The following is a 25,625-nucleotide window of genomic DNA, read 5'->3' on the forward strand; positions in this document are numbered from 1 at the left end:
GCAGTAATTACATTATTCCTGGTCTTCACCAAACAACAACCGCATGTCTAATAGAGGATATAAAATAATGGTGAAGCACAATTATTTAAAGAGGAACTGTCACCAAGGATTGATCCAGGGGCGTTGCTAGGATCCTCAGAGGTCCAGGGCACTTTTGGGCACTTCAGCCAGAAAATTGGTGTGGCCATGCACCTGAATGTGGGTGTGGTCATGGGTGGAGCCAAATTTACATGAACTTAACAGCAGTCTAAGCAGGCCTTCCCAGCAAAATGTTGGATGAATGAAGCCCCTTTCTCCATTAATACAAAAAAAAATGCAACATACCATATAAATAGACAGTGTTACTCAAACATAACTAGAGTTAACTGGCTTCTGTGCTGGCTGGTCTGGCTTTCTGCTGGGCGGGCTGGTTGCACCCCTGCATGCCAACCATGACAGCTGACACTGCCTGGGGAACATCCAGGGCACCCCCGAATAGATCTGGGGCATGTGCCACTGATCGTTGGGGCTAGCAACGCCCCTGGATTGAACCAAGGACTGAACATCCCAATCAGTTGCTGATACCCTCTTTCACTAGAGAAATCTTTACATTTTCTCAAATAGATCAACGGGGAGTGTGTGTGTGTGTGGAGGGGGGGTCTGTATGGCTGATATTGGCCTTAATTCAAAAAGGGCTGTGCAATATAAAGAAAATAGAAAAAAACCTGTTCGGTAACAGCAGAGCAGTGTGGAGTTGTCTGTTTTCTTACATGCTGTTTGTGCAGTGACTGCACTAGTAAGAGGCATCCCTGACATCCCTTTAGAATGTATGTTTGTTATATTGCCTCTGCTCGCTCCAAATCTGTCTATTAGTCTTTTTTAACATTTTTTTCATTGCCACAGCTTTAAAGATGACCTCCTTGAGCAGTGGTCCTCAAACTAAGGCCCGCGGGCCGAATGTGGCCCCCCGAGGCTTTTCCACTGGCCCCCAAACACAAAATGTCTAACTTATAGATGTGGCCCACTGCACCTTTAAATATCGGCGGCCCGCATATAGAATAGCAGTGCTGGTCTGACCCATCCACATACTGTAGAAGCCAGTGAGCAGTCATCCGCTGGCTTCCAATCCAATTCTGCACCAGGTGACACTGCTGCCCAACTGGACGGCAGGTTGTCACCTGGGTATGCTTCACTTTCTGGTGCACAAAGATGTTCTCCGGGTGCCGCATGACTGACTGGCTGCTGCTGGGAAGTCTCCTCCGAACATGACTGGGGGGAATCAGTACCTAGATTCAATGTAATGTTTTTCAACATCATTTTATGTATGTTCCGACCCCCCAACAGTCTGAAGTATGTTGACCCGGCCCTTGACCGAAAAAGTTTGGGGACCCCTGTCCTAGAGACATTACACATGCCATGCATAGGCGATTTCCCCACTAATTCCTCAGCATCTTCAAACAGGAACCTAAAGGGTTAAACGGCCGAAGGGCTACAGGGGAAACTTCTTTTGTTCCATTCTCTCTGCTCTGCTGCCTGAGGGGTAGAAAAGCTTGTTTCTCCCGAGAAGCCTTCGCAACCTATCAACATCCGATCAGCGGGACTTGCAGGAGACAGAGGCTGTTTCTATTATCTTTCTGCTCCTGTCAGAAGCATCCATCTGAAAACGGCGCCTGCGAATAATGGCGCACGGTGTTGCCGCTAATCCGTTTGCCGCTTATCGCTATTTAACGTTAAAGCCTTATTGTTATTTAACGTTAAAGACTTATTGTTATTTACCGTTAACACACAGAACCCTCTCTGTACCTATCCCTAACCCCTAAACCCCCCCTAGTGGTGCCTAACCCTAAGACCCCCCTGGTGGTGCCTCACCCTAAAACCCCCCTGGTGGTGCCTAACCCTAAGGCCCACCAGTGGTGCCTAACCCTAAGACCCCCCTGGTGGTGCCTAACCCTAAGACCCCCCCCCCAGTGGGGCCTAACCCTAAGACCCCCCTGGTGGTGCCTAACCCTAAGACCTCCCCAGTGGTGCCTAACCCTAAGACCCCCCTGGTGGTGCCTAACCCTAAGACCCCCCTGGTGGTGCCTAACCCTAAGACCCCCCCCCCCTCCCCAGTGTTGCCTAACCCTAACCTTGACAGTGTTACATTAAATCCATTCCCCGTTTTGCAGTTAAATAACGTCTGCAGTTTGGCTTATGTAGGGCGCTATTGATAAATAACGTTAGTGTGTGCTGTTTTTCTTTTTTTTCCCCTGTGCGCCATTATTATGCAGTACTAACGATAAATAGCGATAAGCGTATCTTTTTAATGCGGCGCCATTTTTATGCATAGGCACTGTGCGCCATTATTCACTGATCCGTGTCAGAAAGCTGTCATAGCTCTCTCTGCTTCTACTTCTGTGAGTCATGGCTACGCACAGTCTCCACACTGTTTACACCACATCAGAGCTACCGGTAATGTTTCTGGGCTTTACCGCATGTTCTAGTCTTTATGAATTGACATTTACCCACATTTGTTGAGGTATTTACCGCACAAGTCAGTAATTTACCTCACTGCTCGGGAATGTCAGCTTTTCATGCAGTAACAGGTTTTACGAATTGACATTTTCCTAAGTGCACGGCAAAGTCAGCTGTTTTTTGCAATACTGAATGCGGTAATGCTTTATAAATCGAGGCCATTGTGGTGAAACCCCTGCCACAGTGTGATGCCATGGTCATGACATGAAATGATGGCTGTTTCTAACTGCCAAGCAACCAGTATCTCCCTCTGTGCATAGGCATACCTATTAAAAAACAACTTTTCAGCCTGTCACATGGTTAGTGGGTGTGGCTATAGGTAATGGCAGTTGGTGCGGTCTAGTGTTTTTCTTGTCTGCCAGTAGCAAAGATGATGACCTGCAGGCTCACTATGGATCAAACCACAGGAACGTATTTCATGGTGAATGTCAATCATTTCTTGATCTCTATTTTTTAACTTATCCCTTTGCAATGTATTTATTTTTTTCCACCCTACTACTCTCTTTTTAGTAAATGCTTTGAATAGTGGTAATCATTAACAATCTGTTCCCTATTCTGCTTTCAGCTCTCACATTGTGGATGTCCTTGGCAGGTTTTGTTGCATCATATGAATGCTTGTGGGGCCCAAAAGCTCTTTAGCTAGACCACTAGACTTGTAAGTATTGCCAATCTGCCTATGCAAGCAATACAAATAATGGACATATAAGGGTATTATTTACAAAAGAACTGTAAACTTAACTTGTACATGCAACACTTGCATAACTCGTAGTGCTAGTATGGTTTAGGTAACCTAGGGAGAAAGTCCATAAGAACGGTTCTCCAATCACAGCAATGTCTACAACCTGCAGCATTCTAATTGGCTGAATAGTGTGGGCGTATTATTACTACAACCTACCTGAAACCTAGAAGTTCGAGAGGATGCCGTCCACCCAATAACGCTAGTGAAATTTCCCTACGGACTTTCTCAGTGGGTCACCTAAAGCAGACTGGCTCCCAACTCGCTACGTACATTTCTTAAATCTCTATACTTAAAGGACACCCGAGGTGAAAATAAACTAATGAAATAACCAATTGTATCTATCCTCCTTCTCCTAAAAATGACTTTTTAAGATATTCCACAGTTTTATTTTATATTTAAATCTACTTTTTAAGTTTTTACTGTTCTATTGTTTTTTTGCTCAATGACACATTCATTGAAGTATGCCAGAGCTAAAATCTATGAACTATTGACTCTTTTGATCTCTTTCCTGCTCTCAGAAGCCATTTTCTGCTAGGGCAGTGTTTTATAGTTGTAATTTCTTATCAGTTAGGCTCACAATGTAGTGTGACCCAGTCCTGACAGGAACTGCCACTTACTTACCAGATGTTTAACTCTTTCAGACAGAGAAAGAAAAAAGCAACCCAGCATAGTTATTTGTGTGCTAGGCACTGTACATACACATGTCTATCTCATCATGTCACATGTCATCTCGGGTATCCTTTAACGTGTGCTGTCTTCACACATTGAGTTTTCTGTTCTTTTGTGAATATACATCATGATGGAATCTATCTAATAGTGAGAATTCAGATTCTGACTTGTGTCCCTTGACAAAATCTGTTCCAAAGTTCAACATGGTTTCCTATATTTTTTTATATCAGAGCAGGGAAAATGCAAAGTAAAATAAAAATGAAAAAAATTCAAGTTTTCAAACATAAACGGACATGAAAGCTGGAGACAGAATTTCAAGATTATCTCCCGTCTGCAGAGTGATTACTTAGAGCTGCAGATAGAGCATTTGGAATGGTTGCCGATAAGTAAGGGATGAGGAACGGACAGTGGAAACAGATGAGTTCTCACTGCACCCAGCTGTGGAGAGGGAGAGATTCTGAAACTTTTCAAGGAGAAACATCTGGCCTGTCAGAAGTCTTAATCAGCTCCTCTGGGCTCAGAGGCCAGGTGAGCTCCAATATGATTTCCTATGCTTGGCCACCACTTGGATTCCACTCATACCTCCAACATTTGTTGTAGATCAGGTTTAAACCAAAGACTCCAGAAGTACAAAACTATCCTTGGCTTCATAGGATGTCTACTTAACCTTCTGATGACCCTCGTCAAGAATACGTTGCATCTGAGCCCCATCATGGTGACAGATCAAGAAGGCCTAAGGGTAAAAACAAGAGAAGTCTTCCATTGACCAGCAACAATGGCTGGAACACCTAGAAAGGACATAACTGCAAAAGTCTGTAAGAAAGGACATGCAAGTTCCTACCGAGGAGAAACTTCCAAGAACAACATGATTTGGAGCTGGACCTCGAGCTTAAGACCATGGAGGGAACCACAGGGGCAAACCCAGGATTTTTAAAAGGGGGGGGGGGATTCCTGAAAGGTCTCCCTCAGCCACGCACAATACAGTATAATAATATGGTAGGACATCATGCTGGGTACACACAATGCAATTTCCCGTCCGACTGACAGGATCTGAAAATTATTTCCTAAATCCCCGATCTGCTCCTGATCGACAACGGGATCGATCAGGAGGTAGTTTAGATACAGATAATAATGAGGACAGCCAACATTGCTAATGAAGGGGAAAATTAAGCATTCACCCAGCAAGGGCACAGGGCTGTGCTCATACCTGGCTCAGTGCTCTGTTTAGTTCCTGTACATATGCTGCTGCTGCTACATCCAAAGTCGACTGTAGCCGGGAAAGAAAGAGAGGTGCAGGCAGCAGAATGGTGCTCTGAGCCTCAGGATACCTGTAGATATTCTGGTGTCTCAACTTGTGCCTGTCCCCAGACACTGCACCGGCCCTGGTATGAGGGGGGATTCTGGGCAGCTGTAATCCCCCCCTTTGGCGATGACCAAAGTTGACCTCTGAGATCATCTGCTGCTATGAATCCCCTGGGCTACAATGGAAACAGCACTGTTGAAAATTACAGAGGCAGAAGAATCTCAATCTTCTAACTGTAATACTAAATACCTAACGCAGGAAGAAGTAAAGGCAAGACTAAATTAATAAAAAATAGACAAGGCACCTGGCCCGGATGGCATGCATCCTCGGGTCCTAAGGGAATTAAGTTCAGTTATAGATAAACCCCTTTATCTTATCTTTTGTGACTCTCTTTCAACTGGCAGAGTACCAGTGGATTGGCGTACAGCCCACGTTTTCCCATTATTTAGGAAGGGCAAAAAATCAGATCCAGGAAATTATAGACCTGTAAGCTTAACATCAGTTGTATGCAAACTATTTGAGGGGTTACTAAGAGATACTATACATGACTTCATGCTAGAAAATAATCTTATTTCTCAGCATCAACATGGGTTTACTAAAGACAGGTCCTGTTTGACTAACATGCTCAGCTTTTATGAGGTAGTGAATGCTAATATGGATATTGGGAATGCTGTAGATGTGATACACTTGGACTTTCCAAAGGCCTTTGACACTGTTCCCCACAAAAGTCTGGTGCAAAAGTTGAGGTTGCAAGGACTGGGGAAGAGTCTGTGTGCATGGATAGGGAACTGGCTAATGGACAGGAAACAAAGAGTTGTGGTCAATGGATCGTACTCAAAATGGGAGACTGTTAGCAGTGGGGTCCCACAGGGGTCTGTTCTGGGTCCAGTGCTCTTCAATTTATTTATTAATGACCTAGTAGATGCAGTAGTGAGTAGGGATGCTCAAATTCGGATTCGGAAGATACCCGGATAGTTGCAATCCGGATATCTCCCAGTAATGCTGTGCGGGCTGGGCGGGGGGGGGGGGTCAAGCTTACCTCTCTGACGTCTTCTTCGCTCGTCCCTCGGCGCCTCCCATGATGCGGTCCACGCGGCGGTCACGTGACTACAAACACTTCCTCCTTCCGGGTTGAAGGAGGAAGCGTTTGTAGTCACGTGATGCGCGTGGACCGCATCGTGGGAGGCGCCGAGGGACAAGCGAAGAAGACGTCAGAGAGGTAAGCTTGACCCCCCCGCCCAGCCCGCACAGCATTACTGGGAGATATCCGGATTGCAACTATCCGGGTATCTTCCGAATCCGAATTTGAGCATCCCTGGTAGTGAGCAATGTTTGCAGATGATACAAAATTGTGCAGAATCATCAACTCTCAGGAAGATAGTGTCATATTGCAACAGGATCTGGATAGGATGGCTAGATGGGCACATACATGGCAGATGAAATTCAATGTTGAAAAATGTAAAGTCATGCATTTTGGACGTACTAATGGTCTAGCACCATACAAAATAAATGGGATACAGTTGGGGACATCAAACTTGGAGAAGGACATAGGAGTACTCATCGACAACAAGTTAAATAATCGTACTCAATGCCAAGCCGCTGCAGCTAAAGCTAACAAAATGTTGGGATGCATTAAAAGGGAAATAAAAACTCGAGATGCTAGCATAATATTGCCCCTGTTTAACTCTCTAGTAAGGCCACATCTGGAATATGGAATTCAGTTCTGGGCACCACATTACAAAAAAGATATTGCAGTTTTAGAGCAGGTGCAGAGACGAGCAACAAAATTGATACGTGGGATGGAAGGTCTCACTTATCAAGAAAGGTTAGATAAACTGGGTTTATTTAGTCTAGAGAAATGACGCCTTAGATGGGATCTAATTAACATGTATAAATACATCAAAGGGCAATATAATAGCTTGGCGGATGAGCTTTTTGTCCCTAGGCCTTCTCAAAGGACTAGAGGACATGATCTGCGCATGGAGGAAAAACGTTTTAGCCATTTATTTAGGAAAGGGTTCTTTACAGTAAGAGTGATTAAGATGTGGAATGCATTGCCACAGGAAGTCGTTATGGCAAACTCTATACCTGCATTTAAAGGGGGCTTAGATGCTTTCCTTGCGTTGAAAGACATCCATGGCTACAATTACTAGGTAATGCCTAATGATGTTGATCCAGGGATTTTATCTGATTGCCATCTGGAGTCGGGAAGGAATTTTTCCCTTTAGGGGCTAATTGGACCATGCCTTGTAAGGGTTTTTCGCCTTCCTCTGGATCAACAGGGATATGTGAGGGAGCAGACTGGAGTTGTACTTTATACTGGTTGAACTGGATGGACGTATGTCTTTTTTCAACCAAAATAACTATGTAACTATGTAATGGTGTGAATAGTGTAAAACGTCACTCAATCGCTACACAACAGGAATGTCTCAGGAAGTCAAACCAGTAAGGTCCAGATTCCAGATAGACCATGTATACATTGGCAAATGTATTAAAAAATATAAAACAAAGAGAAATCACATGTACTTAAAGTGAACCAGAGACGAAGCACCCTTATGTATTTTACCATAGAAATCAGTGGGAACATTAGAGAAAACATTTACCATGCTCTCTGTTCCATCCTCACTGCTAAAAGTGTCTGTTATCTAGCTGAGATAAGAATCCCGGACTGAGCATTGAGTCTGGCTTTGCTATAATGACTCAGCTATAATGATTCCTGAGCAAAGCCAGCAGGGGGCAGGCTTGGACTTGAAGACAGCAAAGAACACAGTCTCAGCTATAATTATTCTGTAGCAAAGCCAGACCGACTGCTTAGTCGGGATTCTTATCTTAGAGGTGATAACAGGCAAATTAAACAGAGAACAATGTAACAAAGAGCAGATTAGGTGTTTACTGTCATGTTCCCACTGATTTATAAGGTAAAATACAAGAGGGTGCTTCATCTCTGGTTCTCTTTAAGTATTCACATCCTTTGCTCAATATTTTGTTGATGTACCTTTGGCAGCAATTACAGCCTCAAGTCTTTTTGAATATGGTGCCACAAGCTTGGCACACCTATCTTTGGCCATTTTCGGCCCGTTCCTCTTTGCAGCACCTCTCAAGCGCCATCAGGTTGGATGGGAAGCGTCGGTGCACAGCCAATTTAAGATCTCTGCAAAGATGTTCACTTGGATTCAAGTCTGGGCCACTCAAGGACATTCAGAGAGTTGTTCTGAAGCCACTCCTTTGATACCTTGGCTGTGTGCTTAGGGTCGTTGTCCTGCTGAAAGATGAACCGTAACCCCAGCATGAGTTCAAGAGCGCTCTGGATCAGGTTTTCATCCAGGATTTCTCTGTACATTGCTGCAGTCATCCTTTCCTTTATCCTGACTAGTCTCCCAGTTCCTGCCACTGAAAAACATCCCCACAGCATGATGGCGCCACCACCATGCTTCACTGTAGGGATGGGAATGGCCTGGTAATGAGCGGTGTCTGATTTCCGCCAAACATGATGGCTAGCATTCACACCAAAGAGTTTAATCTTTGTCTCATCCTACCAGAGAATTTTGCTTCTCGTGGTTTAAAGCTCCATCTACAAAATATGATTCTTTGTGCGATTCGATTACGATTCTATTTACGATCCGATTAAATCCGACATGTCCGATCGGGATTCAATTCGATTCAATTTGTCATTGTTTTGTAATGGCAAATCGAACTGAATCAAATCGAATCCCGATCGGACATGTCGGATTTAATCGGATCGTAAATAGAATCGTAATCGAATCGCACAAAGAATCGTATCGTGTAGATTGGGCTTTAGAGTCCTTCAGGCGCCTTTTGGCAAACTCCAGACGGCCTGCCATGAGCCTTTTACTAAGGAGTGGCTTCCGTCTGTCCACCCTACTAAATAAGCCTGATTGGTGGATTGCTGCAGACTCAGAGATGGTTGTCCTTCTGAAAGGTTCTCCTCTCTCCATAGAGGACCTCTGGAGCACTAACAGAGTGACCATCGGGTTCATGGTCACCTGCCTGACTAAGGCTCTTGTCCACCGATTGCTCAGTTTAGATGGCCAACCCGCTTTACTTTAGGAAGAGTCCTGGTGGTCACTTACAGATGATGGAGGTCACTGTACTCATTGGGACTTGCAAAGCAGCAGACATTTTTCTGTAACCTTCCCCAGATTTGTACCTCGAGACAAACCTGTCTCGGAGGTCCACAGACATTCCTTTGACTTCATGCTTGGTTTGTGCTCTGACATGAACTGTCAACTGTGGAACCTCATATAGACAGGTGTGTCCTTTCCTAATCATGTCCAATCAGCTGAATGGTTTAGCACAGTTGGACTCCAATTAAGTTGCAGAAACATCTCAAGGATTATCAGGGGGAACATAATGCACCTGAGCTCAATTTTGAGCTTCATGGTAAAGGCTGCAAATACTTATAAACATACACCTTCTCTCTCTTTTTTTTTTTTTTTTTTAATAAATTTGCCAAAACCTCAAGTAAACTTTTGTCACATTTTGTCATTATGGGGTGTTGTATGTAGAATTCTGAGGGAATTTTTTTTTTATCCATTTTTGAATAAGGCTGTAACATAAATGTGGGAAAAGGGATCCACTGTGAATACACTACTGCACACAGTATCAGGGACAGGGACTGACAGCATGGCAAAAAGCAGCAGCTGCAGCATTTATTTGTTTCATTTCCAAGTAGCATAAATTAGCAACAAATTTGGCATAAAGCCCTATCCAGGTGTTTGTGCACGTGCATAGAGTCGCATGAGTGATGTTTCATCAACTTTTAGCAATCCTCATCATGGCCTGGACAGAAGCCTTCTGCCACCTAATAGTAAACAATGTGTACAAATAGTCCAATGTATATCAGATGTATGATTCACACTCCTTAGGGTGAGTAGCCAAAGAGTCATTGGGTGATTCCCTGTAAGGGTTTATGACTCCACCCCTAAAGGGATTCAAAACCAATACACAATTAGTCAGCATCAAATCCAGCACATCTTTTAGTAGGTTTGTAAAATCAACCAACCTGCAACGTAATGTTTTGGAGTTGCACATAACCCTTCATCAAGGCAAATCACTGAGGAACGCTCATCAGACCTCAAAGTACCATCAGCCTGCTTAACACTGTGTAGCCCTTTTCTGAAGCCGGCTTATTGCAATTTGCAGCCTGATGACCAATCCTGAAGGTATGCCTTGATGAAGGGGTCATTTCGACTATAAAACATCATGTTGCATGCACTATTAAGCCTGATGGCCAATCCTGAAGGTATGCCTTGATTAAGGGGACATCTTCGACTACAAAACATCCTGTTGCATGCACTCTTAAACCTGATGGCCAATCCTGAAAGTATGACTTGATGAAGGGGACATGTTCGACTACAAAACATCATGTTGCACACTCTCCAGCCTGATGGTCAATCCTGAAGGTATGCCTCGATGAAGAGGTCATGTGGGACTCCGAAACATCATGTTGCATGCACTCTCCAGCCTGATGACCAATCCTAAAGTCATGCCTTGATGAAGGGGTCATGTTCGACTACAAAACATCATGTTGCACACTCTCCAGCCTGATAGTCAATCCTGAAGGTATTCCTTGATGAAGAGGTCATGTAGGACTCCGAAACATCATGTTGCATGCACTCTCCAGCCTGATGACCAATCTTGAAGGCATGCCTTGATGAAGGGATCCATGTTTGACTATGAAAAATCATGTTGCATGCACTCTCCAGCCTTCTGGCCAATCCCGAAGGTAAGTCTTGTTGAAGGGGTCATGTGGGACTTCCGGAACATCTTGTTAGATGTTTCTGCATACACAAATTAACTTGGTTTTGATGTGTTCAAACACTGACTGAATTCTTAATAAATAATTTGTTTCAGGTTTGCTTTTTCCACAGGTTCTCTGCAGTTCTACAAGTTCACCAGTCGCTCTCTTTATCTTTGTTGGGGTTTCTACTGCTTGTTCTGAAACTCTTCCCATTACACTTCATATTCATTTCCCAGTTTGGTGCCACCTAAAATGCCCTCAGCGACGATTCATCAGTTAGAATGGCCTGAAAAGCTATTAGCATCATCCATTAGCGTTTCGGTAGTCCGCAGGCAGTTCAGCGCCGGAGGGTAGTTGGATTAAACCTCTGTTTGTCTCATTACGGCCCAAACAAAAAATTGCTCAGCAAAGCCACTTCCACCTCCTTTTGTGTCGCAGGTAATTATCGTGGGGCCGCCGATTGTTCGCTGATGAGGAACGAAGCTGACCCCCTCGTGACCCGAAAACACTTTAATTCCTCTGACCTGACAACGTGAAGTCCTTGTAATGAGTCCATTACCCCGATGGCAAGGTGAGTCTAATTAGCGCCGAAAATATGTATAGAATTCAATTATCTACTTTATTAACAGACTATTAAGAAGAGAAACTTCTCCGGCAGACTCGGGTGGTACAGGGAAGTTTATCTGGACAGGATGATTTACCGGTAATTCCTAAGAAAACTTAAAAAACAACCCCAAAAGTGTAATACTAAAACTTGTGCCTGAAAACTACTATTCTGACTAAAATACCCACATAAAACATGTTCTACCTGTTGGAGTGTTTGCTAAATATTTAAGTCCATTTTATTTAGTACTATTTTGTTGCTCTTATTCATAGCTCTGGTCTATCCAGTGTCCGTTTTGGGAATGTTGGGATTGGTCAGTGACTGCAGGACCTGCTGAGTTCCTGTAAGTATCTGAAGGCCCCATGCCTCTGCCCGTTTTGGGAATATTGGGATTGGTCGGTGACTGCAGGCCCCGTTGAGCTCCCGTGAGGATATGAAGGCCCCATGCCTATACTTGTTTTGGGAATATTGTGATTGGTCGGGGTCTGCAAGACTTGCTGAGCCTCCGTGAGGATCTGAAGACCCCATGCCTATGATCGTTTTGGGAATGTTGGGATTGGTTGGTGACTGCAAGACCTGCTGAGCCTCCGTGAGGATCTGAAGACCCCATGTCTCTGCCCGTTTTGGGAATATTGGGATTGGTCGGTGTCTGCAGGCCCCGCCGAGCTCCCGTGAGGATCTGAAGGCAGCATGTCTATGTTCATTTTGGGAATATTAGGATTGGTCGGTGTCTGCAGGCCCCGCTGAGCTCCCGTGAGGTTCTGAAGACCCCATGCCTCTGCCCGTTTTGGGAATATTGGGATTGATCGGTGACTGCAAGACCTGCTGAGCCTCCGTGAGAATCTGAAGACCCCATGTCTCTGCCCGTTTTGGGAATATTGGGATTGGTCAGTGTCTGCAGGCCCCGCTGAGCTCCCGTGAGGTTCTGAAGACCCCATGTCTCTGCCCGTTTTGGGAATATTGGGATTGGTTGGTGTCTGCAGGCCCCGCTGAGCTCCCGTGAGGTTCTGAAGACCCCATGTCTCTGCCTGTTTTGGGAATATTGGGATTGGTTGGTGTCTGCAGGTCCCGCTGAGCTCCCGTGAGGATCTGAAAACCCCATGTCTCTGCCCGTTTTGGGAACATTGGGATTGGTTGGTGTCTGCAGGCCCCGCTGAGCTCCCGTTAGGTTCTGAAGACCCCATGCCTCTGCCCGTTTTGGGCATGTTGAGATTGATCGTTGACTGCAAGACCTGCTGAGCCTCAGTGAGGATCTGAAGGCCGCATGTCTCTGCCCGTTTTGGGAATATTGGGATTGGTTGGTGTCTGCAGGCCCCGCTGAGCTCCCGTGAGGATCTGAAGACCCCATGTCTCTGCCTCTGCCCGCTATGAATCTTCCTTCCATGCCTCTGCCCGTTATGAATCTTCCTTCTCTCATGCATGTCTGCCTTAGATGATCCCCATCTGCTAGCAGTTATCGAGCACTGCATGCCTCCCGATGTCAATCAGAAAGTTAATTAAAGGACTTCTCAGGGGACTATGAGAAAAAAGTACCTCCTGAGGACTAACAATTATGCATGGTTTTGTGTTCTTGTCCTGAATTCTAATCACGGCTTCTTCCCAGTATATGTTCTCCCAAGGACAGCCTGCCCTAAACCTCTGCCTCATCTACAACTATGCTCCTCAGCTAACCCTCTTTCCTGCACTTCCTTCTGATCTATGACACTCCTCTGCCTCCTGCCTTGACCATTTGGGATGAGAGGTTTCCCGCCCATTTCAGGAGTATCAGTGAGGATGTAACAGAGGTACAGTGACTGAAGGTCCTTTTTGCTGCAGCTGCCCCTTTAAGAAGTGCACATGGGGCTGGAGTTTACACCAGGCCAGAGGAATGTTGGATGCAACTACAAGTCCGACTGTGAAGTTCAGTAACTTTCCAAGACTTGTCAGAAAGCCGGGAACAATTCCACCCCATGTGCAGCTCCTGACAGCTCCAAGCTATCAGATCAGGAGCGCTGACTGCTTGGCCAGCAAGAGGACCTGTCACCTGCTACACAGCAACAGGACTTCTAACCAGCTTCACATCAAGAGGACCTGTCACCTGCTACACAGCAACAGGACTTCTCACCAGCTTCACATCAAGAGGACCTGTCACCTGCTACACAGCAACAGGACTTCTCACCAGCTTCACATCAAGAGGACCTGTCACCTGCTACACAGCAACAGGACTTCTCACCAGCTTCACAGCAAGAGGACCTGTCACATGCTAAACAGCAAGAGGACCTGTCACCGCTACACAGCAAGAGGATCTGTCACCTGCTACAAAGCAAGAGGACCTGTAACCGGTACACAGCAAGAGGACCTGTCACCGCTACACAGCAAGAAGACCTGTCACCAGCTTCACAGCAGCAAGAGGACCTGTTGCATACTAAATGACAAGAGGACCTGTCACCTGCTGCACAGCAAGAGGACCTGTCAGCGGCTGCACAGCAAGAGGACCTTTCACATGCTAAACAGCAAGAGGACCTGTCACTGCTACACAGCAAGAGGACCTGTCACCGGCTACACAGCAAGAGGGTCTGTCGCCTGCTACACGACAAGAGGACATGTCACCAGCTACACAGCAAGAAGACCTGTCACCATCTTTACAGCAAGAGGACCTGTCGCATGCTAAAAGAAAAGAGGACCTGTCACCTGCTACACGACAAGAGGACCTGTCACCTGCTTCACAGCAAGAGGACCTGTCACCTGCTACACGACAAGAGGCCCTGTCACCTGCTACACGACAAGAGGACCGGTCACCGGCTGCACAGCAAGAGGACCTGTCACCTGCTAAACAACAAGAGGACCTGTCACCTGCTACACAACAAGAGGACCAGTCATCTGCTACACAGCAAGAGGACCTGTCACCTGTTACACGACAAGAGGACTTGTCACCTGCTACACAGCAAGGGGACTTCTCACCAGCTTCACAGCAAGAAGGACATGTCACCTGCTACACAGCAAGAGGACCTGTCACCTGCTAAACAGCAAGAGGACCTGTCACCTGCTACACAGCAAGAGGACCTGTCACCTGCTACACAGCAAGAGGACCTGTCACCTGTTACACGACAAGACGACTTCTCACCAGCTTCACAGCAAGAAGGACCTGTCACATGCTAAACGGCAAGAGGACCTGCCACAGGCTACACAGCAATGGGATCTGTCACCTGCTAAACAACAAGAGGACCTGTCACCAGCTACACAGCAAGAGGATCTGTCACCTGCTACACGACAAGAGGACCTGTCACCAGCTTCACAGCAAGAGGATCTGTCACCTGCTACACGACAAGAGGACCTGTCACCAGCTACACAGCAGGAGGATCTGTCACCTGCTACACGACAAGAGGACCTGTCACCTGCTACACAGCAAAAGGACCTGTCACTGGGTAAACTTTAAGAGGGCCTGTCACCAGCTACATGGGAAAGAAGACCTGTCACCAGCTACATGGACAAGAGGACCTGTCATCAGCTACACAGCAAGAGGACCTGTCACCGGGTACACAGCAAGAGGACCTGTCACCTGATACATAGCAGGAGGACCTGTCACCTGCTACACAGCAAGAGGACCTGTCAATGGGCTACACGACAAGAGGACCTGTCACCTGTGACATAGCAAGAGGACCTGTCACAAGCTACACAGCAAGAGGACCTGTTACCAGCCACACGGCAAAAAGACTTGTCACGCTACAAGAGGACCTGTCACCTGCGACATAGCAAGAGGACCTGTTAACTGCTACACAGCATGAACACCTGCTAAATGCATGAATGTGGGTTTGCAATTCTGTCCCTATGATTCAGTTACATATTTGAGCATGATTGTGTGATTTTTGTAAGCAATCACACTTTCAGAGAAAAAAAAAACACTTTTCTGCTGGCACCTCCCCTCTTCCTTTCCATCTCCAATGCTGCCCAAGTCCATAGACAAGGGCCCCAATGCAAATGTGCACAGAGAGCAAGGTGGCCGCTGCACAGGCGACTAGCAGCAGAGTACTGCAGTCAGGCTCTCGCCTGATCTCTCTGCATTGCAGCATTTGCAAGCTTGCAAATGCTGCACCAATTTAGCCTGCTGCTTTGGTGCCCTTGCTCCTGTGGTGCCCTAGGCCATGGCCTAGGTGGCCTAGGCCTGATCCGGCCCTGGTCACTACATGTGGCGTGTCACATGGTACAGGCACTGGCGGTGACAAGGACACAGGAGGAGGATGGGCACAGGTGTGACAGGAGACCATGTCTCACACTTGGGAGGAGAGCGGCATGTGGTCCGTAGCGTCCGGCAATTGTCGGGAAACTGCACGCCGTTACTGCTGCCGCAGCAGTAACGGCGTGCTGCGCCTGGTCAAGCCCTGGCGACCGAGATTGTCTAGCACGTCCGATCAATCCTTTCAATCGATTTTGGCCAGAAAATGATTGAAATGATTGATTGGGTGGTCATGTTGTGGAATCGATATCTGCTGGATCATTATTGGCCAGATAGCGATGCTGAAAATCGAGTAATGTATGTGCACCCTTATGACTGATTGCTGGACACAATAATAATCTTTAGTGCTTGCTTCACATAATTATCAGTTATCACAGAGTTCTACAGGAGAGCAGCAACTGCATCTAGTGAGAGCTGTGACTGCTGCCACACATGGTAAAAGCGCCATCTAGTGGCAAGGCTCTGACAGTGCACTAGACAGCCACAAAGCTACAAGGCCCCATTCACACGTAAAAACGGAAACGCAAGCGTTTTGCGGTTTTGTGTTCTGTTTTTTCCCCTCCCGGCGCTCTGCTTTGCGACGCGTTTTTGTAAAAATCGCTTTTCTAAGTGCTTTTTCAGAGCGCTTTTGTAATTCACTCCCTGGCGCAAGTCAGGAAGTGAAGTGTTTGACCCGGAAAATAAAAACAATGTGTGTATTCTATAAAACGCAAACGCAATCGTTGCACAAAGTGATTTTCTGAGCGTTTTGCATTTTTCCTATATCTTCCATTATAGCAAAAACGCCTCAAAAAAGGTCCAGGCAACGCTTTGCTGAGCGGATCGCAAACGAACCGCTCAGCTGTGAACTCTCTCATAGGGAATCATTGCACAAGCGTTTTGTGGGCGATTGTAAAAATCGCATGCGCTTGAAAAAAGGCGCAAAACGCCCCTAGTGTGAACGGGCCCTCAAACTCAGATTGCCGACAACTGAAAGGACAACTGAAGTGAGAGGGATATGGAGGCTGCTATATTTATTTCCTTTTAAAGAAAACCTGTTACTAAAAAAGTTCTGCTGGGGGGTACTTACCTCGGGTGGGGGAAGCCTCCGGATCCTATCGAGGCTTCCCCGTCCTCCTGTGTCCCAGGGTGGTCTCGCTGTGCCCCTCCGAACAGCTGGGATGTAAATATTTACCTTCCCGGCTCCAGCGCAGGCGCAGTATCGGCTCTCCGCTCTGAGATAGGCGGAAATAGCCAATCGCTGTCAGGCCGCTCCCCTGCGCAGGCGCATGTCTCCTGCACCGGCGCAGTACAGCGGACCCAACAGAGATCTGCTATTTCCACCTATATCTGTGCTGAGAGCCGCAACAGCGCCCCCGCTGGAGCCAGGAAACGTAAATATATCCAGGCTTGTCGAGGGAGGATTCCGGGACACATCGGGGGAGCCAGCGCTGGATTGCCTGCAGCTACAGGGGAGGGGGAAGCCTCATTGGGACCCTGAGGCTTCCCCCTCCCGAGGTGATTACCCCCCAGGGGAACTTTTTTTTGTTAGAGGTTCACCCTGAGCAATACCAGTTGCCTGGCAGTCCTGCTATTTGGCTGCAGTAGTGTCTGGATTACACACCAGAAACAAGAATGCAGCTAATCTTGTCAGATCTGAAAACACCTGATTTGATGCATGCTTGTTCAGGGTCGGTGGCTAAAAGTATTAGAGGCAGAGGATCTGCAGGATAGCCAGGCAACTGGTATTGATTAAAAGAAAATAAGACAGCTTCTAGATCCCTCTCACTTCAGTTCCCCTTTAAGCCCGGTGCACACATCCAATTTTGATTGACCAATTTTACCACTACCATGTAGTACAAGTGATAACCTACACAATCTGTCCATAGTATTCAAAATCTGTTGACCTTCCATACTACATGGAGGCGGTAACATTAGTCAGTGTTTGGCCAATCAAAATTGCACATGTGGAAGCACAATTAGGTTATATGAGTTAGTGTAAGTACCGGTATTTTTCTTTATTATTTTGCCCAAAAAATTCTTTTTTTTTTTTTTTTTTTTTAACAAAACTTTTTCAGGCATAATTAATCATGAAAAAATGAAAAACCTGTATGAAAGTGAATATAATCTGTGTGCTGACGTGGTAGAAAAGATACTGACTTCACGCGCCAAATGTGTATTAAAACTCCCTCCCTACTTCATCCTCTGCCCCCTGGATGCAGCCGGTGGGCGGACCAATCAGGAGTGATCATGTAACGTTCAAGTCTATCACCCATTATTTACCACGTTTGCTTACAATATTCTGGACTGTGGCAAAATACACTGTAATCAGGAACACGTGCGTCAGCCCGCAATAAAGGTAGGAAGCTGTCCGATTTCAAATCTGCCCCCCAAAAAATTAAAAAGTGCAAAGAGAACAATGTGCGATTCCTGAGATTATTGAATTCAATGACCTGGGCGAAAGTAAAACAAGTGTGCTCTCTGCCTTGCAGAACATGAATCTATTCACTTTTTATTTATCTATTTTATTGCAAGGGTCACCATAATAAACCAATACAGCAGGGAAAGCGGGACTGCAATGGCAGCTTACCTGAAAATGATCAGAGGTCATAAAACCACCGTGTGGCTGGGCAAACTCTGATAATAGGGCGGTGATGAAAAGTTCATCGGGGTCATTGTTTCTCTGCGTGGGCGCTGAATAGACAGCTGCCATGGCGGTGTGAGCCGTTATGTCTCCAACCTGTATTTCCAATGCTTAGAACCAAATTTAGAGACTCGAGCAAAGTTAATTAGTCCTACAGATACAATCGTTTATGTCCTAAGTTTATTTCCACTTCAGGTTTGGTTTATTAATCCGTGAAGCGGCGCTCCCAGCCGTTTGTGATATCCGCTGTTCTGTCCTCTGGCCCTCGCTGCGGAAATGAGCGGAGATGCTGAACGGTAATTGCAGGACGGGTAATTACCGTCAGATTAAACACAGCAGAAATTCCAAAGCCTACAACAGCCATCCTGCAATTTAGCAATGAAAGTACTGTAAACAACATGTAACAATAAGAGGTGCGGGCCCCCTCCGGCTGCTACAGCCAGCGCTCGTCACATGACAGGACCTCTTGAGGCCAGGAAAATGTACCCCAAATGCTAGAGAGACACTGCTATAGCCAGCGCTGGTCACATGACAGGTCCTCCTAACACAGGACAATGTACCCCAAATGCTAGAGGGACAGGGCTACAGCCAGCGCTTGTCACATGACAGGACCTCTTGAGGCCAGGAAATGCCCCCCAAATGCTAGAGAGACACTGCTACAGCCAGCGCGTGTCACATGACAGGTCCTCCTAATGCTAGGCACCCACAATGCAGTTTTCTGACAGATTTACTAGATTTATTTCATGTCTTATATGATTTCTGATCAATTTCCCATAGAAGTGAACAAAAATCTGTCATAAAATCGTTCAGAAATCAGATCGGAGAAGTTGGAAATAATCAATCTGACAGTAAATCTGTCAGTAAATTGCATCATATGTATTCAGCATAAGAACAGGAAAATGGTTATAGCCAGCGCTTGTCACATGACAGGACCCCTAAAGGCTAAACACAAGACACTGTTATAGCATTCATATGTTTATTTACAGCAGGGGTCTCAAACTCAATTTACCTGGGGGCCTCAGGAGGCAAAGTCAGGATGAGGCTGGGCCGCATAAGGGAATCAATCAATCAGCAGCCCCCCCCCCCCCCCCCGATTGATTTTTATTTCAAAATCAAATTCACACTGAAGCGAACTATTTTGCCTATTTTACCTTATAGTTCGCTTCAGTGCTCCCATTGCAAGTAATCTGCCGTGTCCCCGCCACAAAACGAGGGCTGGAGAGCCCCCAAATCGCCCAGGGGGCAATCCACCGGCATTTCCTGGAAGGGGCAGAGCTTTCAGCTTCAGCTCTGCCCCTCCTGACGTCAATCGCGGCGCATCGCCGCCTCTCCCCGCCCCTCTCACTCTTCCTTCACAGAGAGGGACGGGCAGAAGCGGCGATGCGCCGCGATTGACGTCCAGGAAATGCCGGCGGAATTTGGGGGCTCTGCAGCCCTCGTTTAGCGGTGGGGATGTGGCGGATTACTTGGGAGCACTGAAGCAAACTATAAGGAAGCTTTTGCTGGCGCGGGCCACAAAATATCGTATCGAGGTCCGCAAATGGCCTGCGAGCCGCGAGTTTGAGACCCCTGATTACAGGATGATAACCAACAAGGCATATCTCACTAATATTATAAATGGGAAAGTTTGGATGTTTGTTACTCGATCACGCAAAAATGACTGAATGGTATTAAATGAAATTTGGCACACACATATTACATTACCTGGAATAACATACAGGATTCTTTTTATTCTCATAACCAAAAAGTGGGCAGAGACAAATACAAATTTCACTGGGAAAATGTAAACTGCAGCCATTCTTACACTGTTAATGGCAAGGTTGTCAAACTTTGCACAGTTGGTCACTGGGTGACTGGGATTAATATTCAGAAAACTGGGTGGAGCCTACAAAAGCCAATCAAAATTCACCTATTGATTTTCAAGAGGAATATTTAATTGCTACCATTCTTGCACTGTTAACGGCACAAAAGCCTCAAATCTGGTACAGTTGGTCATTGGGTGACTGGGGTTCAAATTCAGAAAAGGGGGTGGAGACACAAACAGCCAATCAGATTTGTTTCATTTCAATGCAAATTATTGATGCCAAAGAGTAAGACAGCAAAGCTCACAAACTTGGTCATTGAGTAATTGTGTGTTAGGGTTAGAAATGTTAAATACAGCCAACACCAGCCAAACGCATACCCGGGAAACGCCGGGCCATCAGCTAGTAATATATATAATGTCAGAAGGGTGTGGCAAAAGAGAGGGTAGTTTCAAGTCCTCCAAATTAAGCCACGCTCAGTGGCGTAGGGGCGCGGTTGCCGCTGACTTGCCGAATAGAGCCCGGTAGGGAAGATTAAAGGAAAACAAACACTCACCTCTTACAGGTTCCAGTCCCTCCGCTCTGCACCAATGATGCTTCGTACTTCCTGCTTCTCAATTTGGGCTCTAGTGCCCGATCGGCAGTGGTGCAGAGAAGACAGATGGGCGGGATCTCCAGTGCCTGGAACCTGTAAGAGGTGATTGTGCGTGTGCTCCCTCTAATCTTCCCCGCTGCGCTCCATAATGCTCCAGCGCGGGGGAAGGGGGGCTTGAGGGAGGTGGGCACATCTAACTACTATACTGGGGTGGCAGGGAAGGGGGGGAGCAGGGTACATCTAGCTACCAAACCCGGGGTTTTTCAATTTTTTGCTTAACATTAACCACATGAGCGGTTTGGACGAGCTCAGCTCGTCCAGGTCCGCCGCGGTGGATTGCTCAGCTCCTGGTGGGTCTTTTTTATCATTTTTTTTTTAAAAAAACACGCAGCTAGCACTTTGCTAGCTGTGTGTTTCGTTCGATCGCCGTCGCTACCCGCCGCAAAAGAGGGCCCTCACCCCCCAGAACCTCAGCGCAGCCTGGCCAATCACCGCCACGGGGTGGATTGGGACACCCCCTGACGTCATGATGTCGATGACGTCATTCCGATCATCGCCATGGCGACGAGGGAAGCCCTAACAGGAAATCCCGTTCAGAGCGGGATTTCCTGTTGGGTATGATCGCTGGCGGCGATCGGAGGGATGGGAGGGATAGCACAGGGATGGGGGAATCATGTAGCTAGCGCTAGGCTAGCTACATCATTAAAAAAAAAAAAAAGGAGGTTAAAAAACCCACCCACGGCCAAGTGCCACAAATAATCAAAACTCCAGGGTGGTTAAGAAATGTGGTTGGTGAAGCACCTCCCCAAGAAAATACCTTATACACTCGAGTATAAGCCTAATTTTTCAGCACAAAAAATGTGCTGAAACGTTACCCCCCTTGGCTTATATGTGAGTCAGTGGAGCAGAACGGATGGTGAAGCAGGTTTTACTACTGGCAGAGGATCGTGCACTAGTGATCCTTCTCTTGCCAGCTGGCTCCCTGCTGTGTCTGTGCCCCCCCCCCCCCCGCATCATGGTGTGCAGAGTGCGCTGCTAAAGACTACCTGTGTCCCCTGGATCGTAGAGCGGAGCGTGCCAGCAACGTGTCAGCGGTGCAATGATCGGGTGTTCTTCCTGTGTGGCAATCGCTGTGTCTCATATCTATGGCGCCATCTAGTGGTGTCTTAAGACACAGCTGTATTATCTTCTGGGCACATCTGGTTATAGGGAGAAGGAATGATTTGTACTGGGGGCACATCTGGGTATGGGGCGGGGGGGGCTGACTTGTACTGGGGGCACATCTGGCTACTGTGGAGGGGGCAATGCTGGGGAGGGGGCTTATATGTGAGTAAATCACTTTTTCCTGGTTTCTGAGGGAAAAGTGGGTACCACGGCTTATGCCAGGGTCGGCTTATATGCGAGTATATACGTTATGCTCAGTGACGCAGCCACCTTCTTGCACTACCTGCACCCCTTCCACATCTTGCAGAGTAGCACAGCAGAGCAGTGTAATACTTATCTGCTCCATCGCTGGATCTCCTCTCCTCTGCTCCTCCTGCAGCTGCGAGCTATATGCTGTAACCTGGCCTTCAGCTCCTCAGGTTTCCTGCATGTCATGTGAACTGCATTGGGAGGTGCAGGCAGTTATGCAGTATGAGGCTGCAGGGGAAAGCAGAGGAGAACCCATTAAGGAAAACATTATATTGCTCTGCTGTCGGGAGGAGGAGGGGAGCTCCCTAGCTCTCAGGACCCCTGGTTGTGGGATTCTCAGGTGAATACGCCCCTGTCTGAACTATGGATAATTCTTAGAAGTAAGGACAGTCACTGTGGGGAAGCACGGTGGCCTGTGTGACAAAGATGAGACCATAAGCCAAAATGATGCAGTATAGTAGGATAAAATTAGCTCAATATTACATGACTATTTATACTCACAAAGGTGGGTTTCAGAACCTGCAACCACCGTACATCACCTACGGGAAAAACACCGTCCCCACTTGGTACTCCGGGTCCTGATGGAACTGGGTGGTCGCTCTCCTGGGGTCCTTACTAGCTGTAGATGGCACCAGACTAGTGGAAAGGACACCTCCAAACGGGCGTAGCAATAGGGGGTGCAGAGGTAGCCACCGCATCGGGGCCCTTGGACCAGAGGGGCCCCGAAGGACCCTCCCTCAACTACAGTATTAGCTTTGTATTGGTCCTGTGCTCATAATAATCACTTCTATAGATACCTTGAACAGTGGTAATTATCAACAAACTGTTCCCCATCCCCTTCTTAAACCTCAGACACTGTAGTTGACATTGGCAGGTTTTGGTGCGCCGTATCAATTGCTATGTATAGAGTGCTTGGGGGGCCCCATTGTAAAACAAGGATTTAGATCAGGTAAGGTTTATTCCAGCACAATTTTAAAAAGACAATGCGTTTCTCAGGTCTCTGCCCACTTCCTCAGGTCAATAAAGTGCCTTAGGGAATTCAGGTTGCAGCTCGGGCGCCAAAAATAGCATATATATATATATATATATATATATATATATATATATATATATATATATATATATATATATATATATATATGTAATGATCTGCTCAGCTGCCTGTGCAGGCAGGCAGCTTTTTGACCATTGTTTAGATTTGCATGCTGCAGGACTCTGGAAAGGAGACCTTCTGTCAGTTTTGCAGCTTGTGCTTGCTGAGAGATTTGCATACGTTGTCATGCAAATTGCCTGGCCACATTCATTGGAGGCGTGTACTATAAGTACTATGTGTTTCCCACAATGCTTGGCTGGTCATAAGGATTCCTTCCTGTGAAACACTCTTGGAGGAGTGTCAGCCTTACTCTTTGTTTGAAGATCAGCTTAGAGTAATTCCTGGAAACTGTGCTAGGCAGGTTCCCTAGTGCAGTTAGGATTGTTTATCTGTTTTGTTTGTCTGTTGCGGTTGTCCTGTCCCAGCGGTGGTCGACAGGAAATCGTTCTGTTCTCTGTTCTTGGAGCATAGCTGGTGCAGCGGTTGCTACCAGCTATCTCTTCTGATCTGCCTCCCTGGATCGTACTAGTCTCTTTTTGCTAGTGCTGTGGATCCTTCTGTTCTGCTACTCTGTACTTGGGTCGCACTAGCATCTTGCGCTAGTGCTGTGGATCCTTCTGTTCTGTCTTCCTGGATCGCGCTAGCCACTTGCGCTAGTGCTGTGGATCCTTCTGTTCTGTCTGCCTGGATCGCACTCGCCTTTCGCTAGTGCTGTGGATCCTTCTGTTCTGCCTCTCTGGATCGCACTAGTCTCTTTTCGCTAGAGCTGTGGATCCTGTCTCTCGCTTGTTCCTGTTTTCGTGTGTCTGTCTTGTCTGCTACGAACGCTTGCTGGAGGCTCGGTGAGGCAACCGTGTAGCAAGCGCGTTTGTGTGGTGTCTGTCTTGTGTTGGTTAGTTAGGCGTGCTTGTCCCTGTTGTGCTTATCACGCGGGGACCGCGCACGAACGCGTGCACTGTTGCGAATGAGTGCGGTGTATGCGTTCAGTTAGCGTTTGTTGTTTTCTTTATCTTCTCGTTGTATGATTTGCTGTGCCTTTGCTATCCTCGTATTCTGTTCTGATCTGCCTTGTGTCGCTTCTGGCAATCGCCTTTCTTGCGGTTGCGTTTCTGTTTCGTATCTGCTGTTGTGTGTGCGCTGTCGCGGGGTGACGACTAGGTTGGCGCACACACATACAACCTGTCCCTTTGCTCGTTCTCATTCGCAATCGCTTCTCTTGCGATTGCGTTCTGCGCTTCGTACAACTCCTGTCTGGCATTTGTGGAGGTACAGAGGATTGGTTCCTCTGCACTCCCCAGCGCCATCTGCCGACAGGAATTTCCCTCTACGGGTGCATAGCACCTTTTGCTGTTTTCCTGCAATTATACGCTTGTGGAGGATTTCCGCCGTATCAGCGCACGCGTTGTGTGCTGATCACGGAGAAAGTTCCACAATCGTTACAATATATATATAAATGCCAGGCTATTTTTGGCACCCATGCTTCAAACTGAATTCCCTAAGGCACTTTATTGACCTGAGGAAGCGGGCAGATACCTGAGAAACGCATTGTCTTTTTTTTAATTGTGCTGGAATAAACCTTACCTGATCTAAACCCTTGTTTTACTGGGTTGGTTCATCTGGAGAGGGAAGATACCTCATGTATGTATTTATGTCTTTATAACATATACTCTGAGAGGGGTACATGATATATGGGCATCTCCACCCTTCTTTATATGGGTGATTCTGATGTGTACACAGCTACTTCTATAGCGGCGATAATGTCAGCACTTTGTAAATGACGGCCTTGCTCCTTTTTAGACACCAACATAAATGAAAAAGCAACAACGGGGCCTAAAATAATGTCTATCTTATTTCGGATGCTGTTTTTGACTGCAAAAGTCTTCCTAGAAGCTGGGAAATTAGTACTCTGCAAACGAAGATGTTTTATTTTCTTTGTCGGAGAGGGTAATTTCACGTGGGCGGCGAACGTGTGGGTGGAGTTAGTATACTTTGCCTCTAATTCTAAGCCACGCAACTTTAAGTTGTGATCGTTAGTTGGCACTTCAAGTTCAATAAAATAATCAAACCAAAATAAAAAAACGGACAGGAATGAGTGATAATCATATATGATACAATGTACAGCAATATTGATTAATTTTTATTTATTTTTTGTTACAAAATATAGCTTTTTAAAGGACAACTGAAGCAAGAGGAATGTGGAGACTGCCATATTTATTTCCTTTTAAGTAATACTAGTTGCCTGGCTGTCCTGCTCATCCTTTGTAAAACAGGGTCAGGAAAGGTTTTCCAATGGATAAACACTGACTAAATAATTTAT

The 25,625-nt window shown here is 46.5% G+C and overlaps 1 protein-coding gene across 3 annotated transcripts in view; it reads right to left on the reverse strand.

Annotated features, from left to right (window-relative positions):
• MEGF6 (multiple EGF like domains 6) overlaps nucleotides 1–25,625 on the reverse strand; it is a 495,432-nt gene that overhangs the window by 176,997 nt on the left and 292,810 nt on the right. The gene's annotated exons all lie outside the window — the stretch shown is intronic.

This window comes from Hyperolius riggenbachi, chromosome 6, assembly GCF_040937935.1.
Source record: "Hyperolius riggenbachi isolate aHypRig1 chromosome 6, aHypRig1.pri, whole genome shotgun sequence".
In the NCBI taxonomy this organism is placed as follows: domain Eukaryota; kingdom Metazoa; phylum Chordata; class Amphibia; order Anura; family Hyperoliidae; genus Hyperolius; species Hyperolius riggenbachi.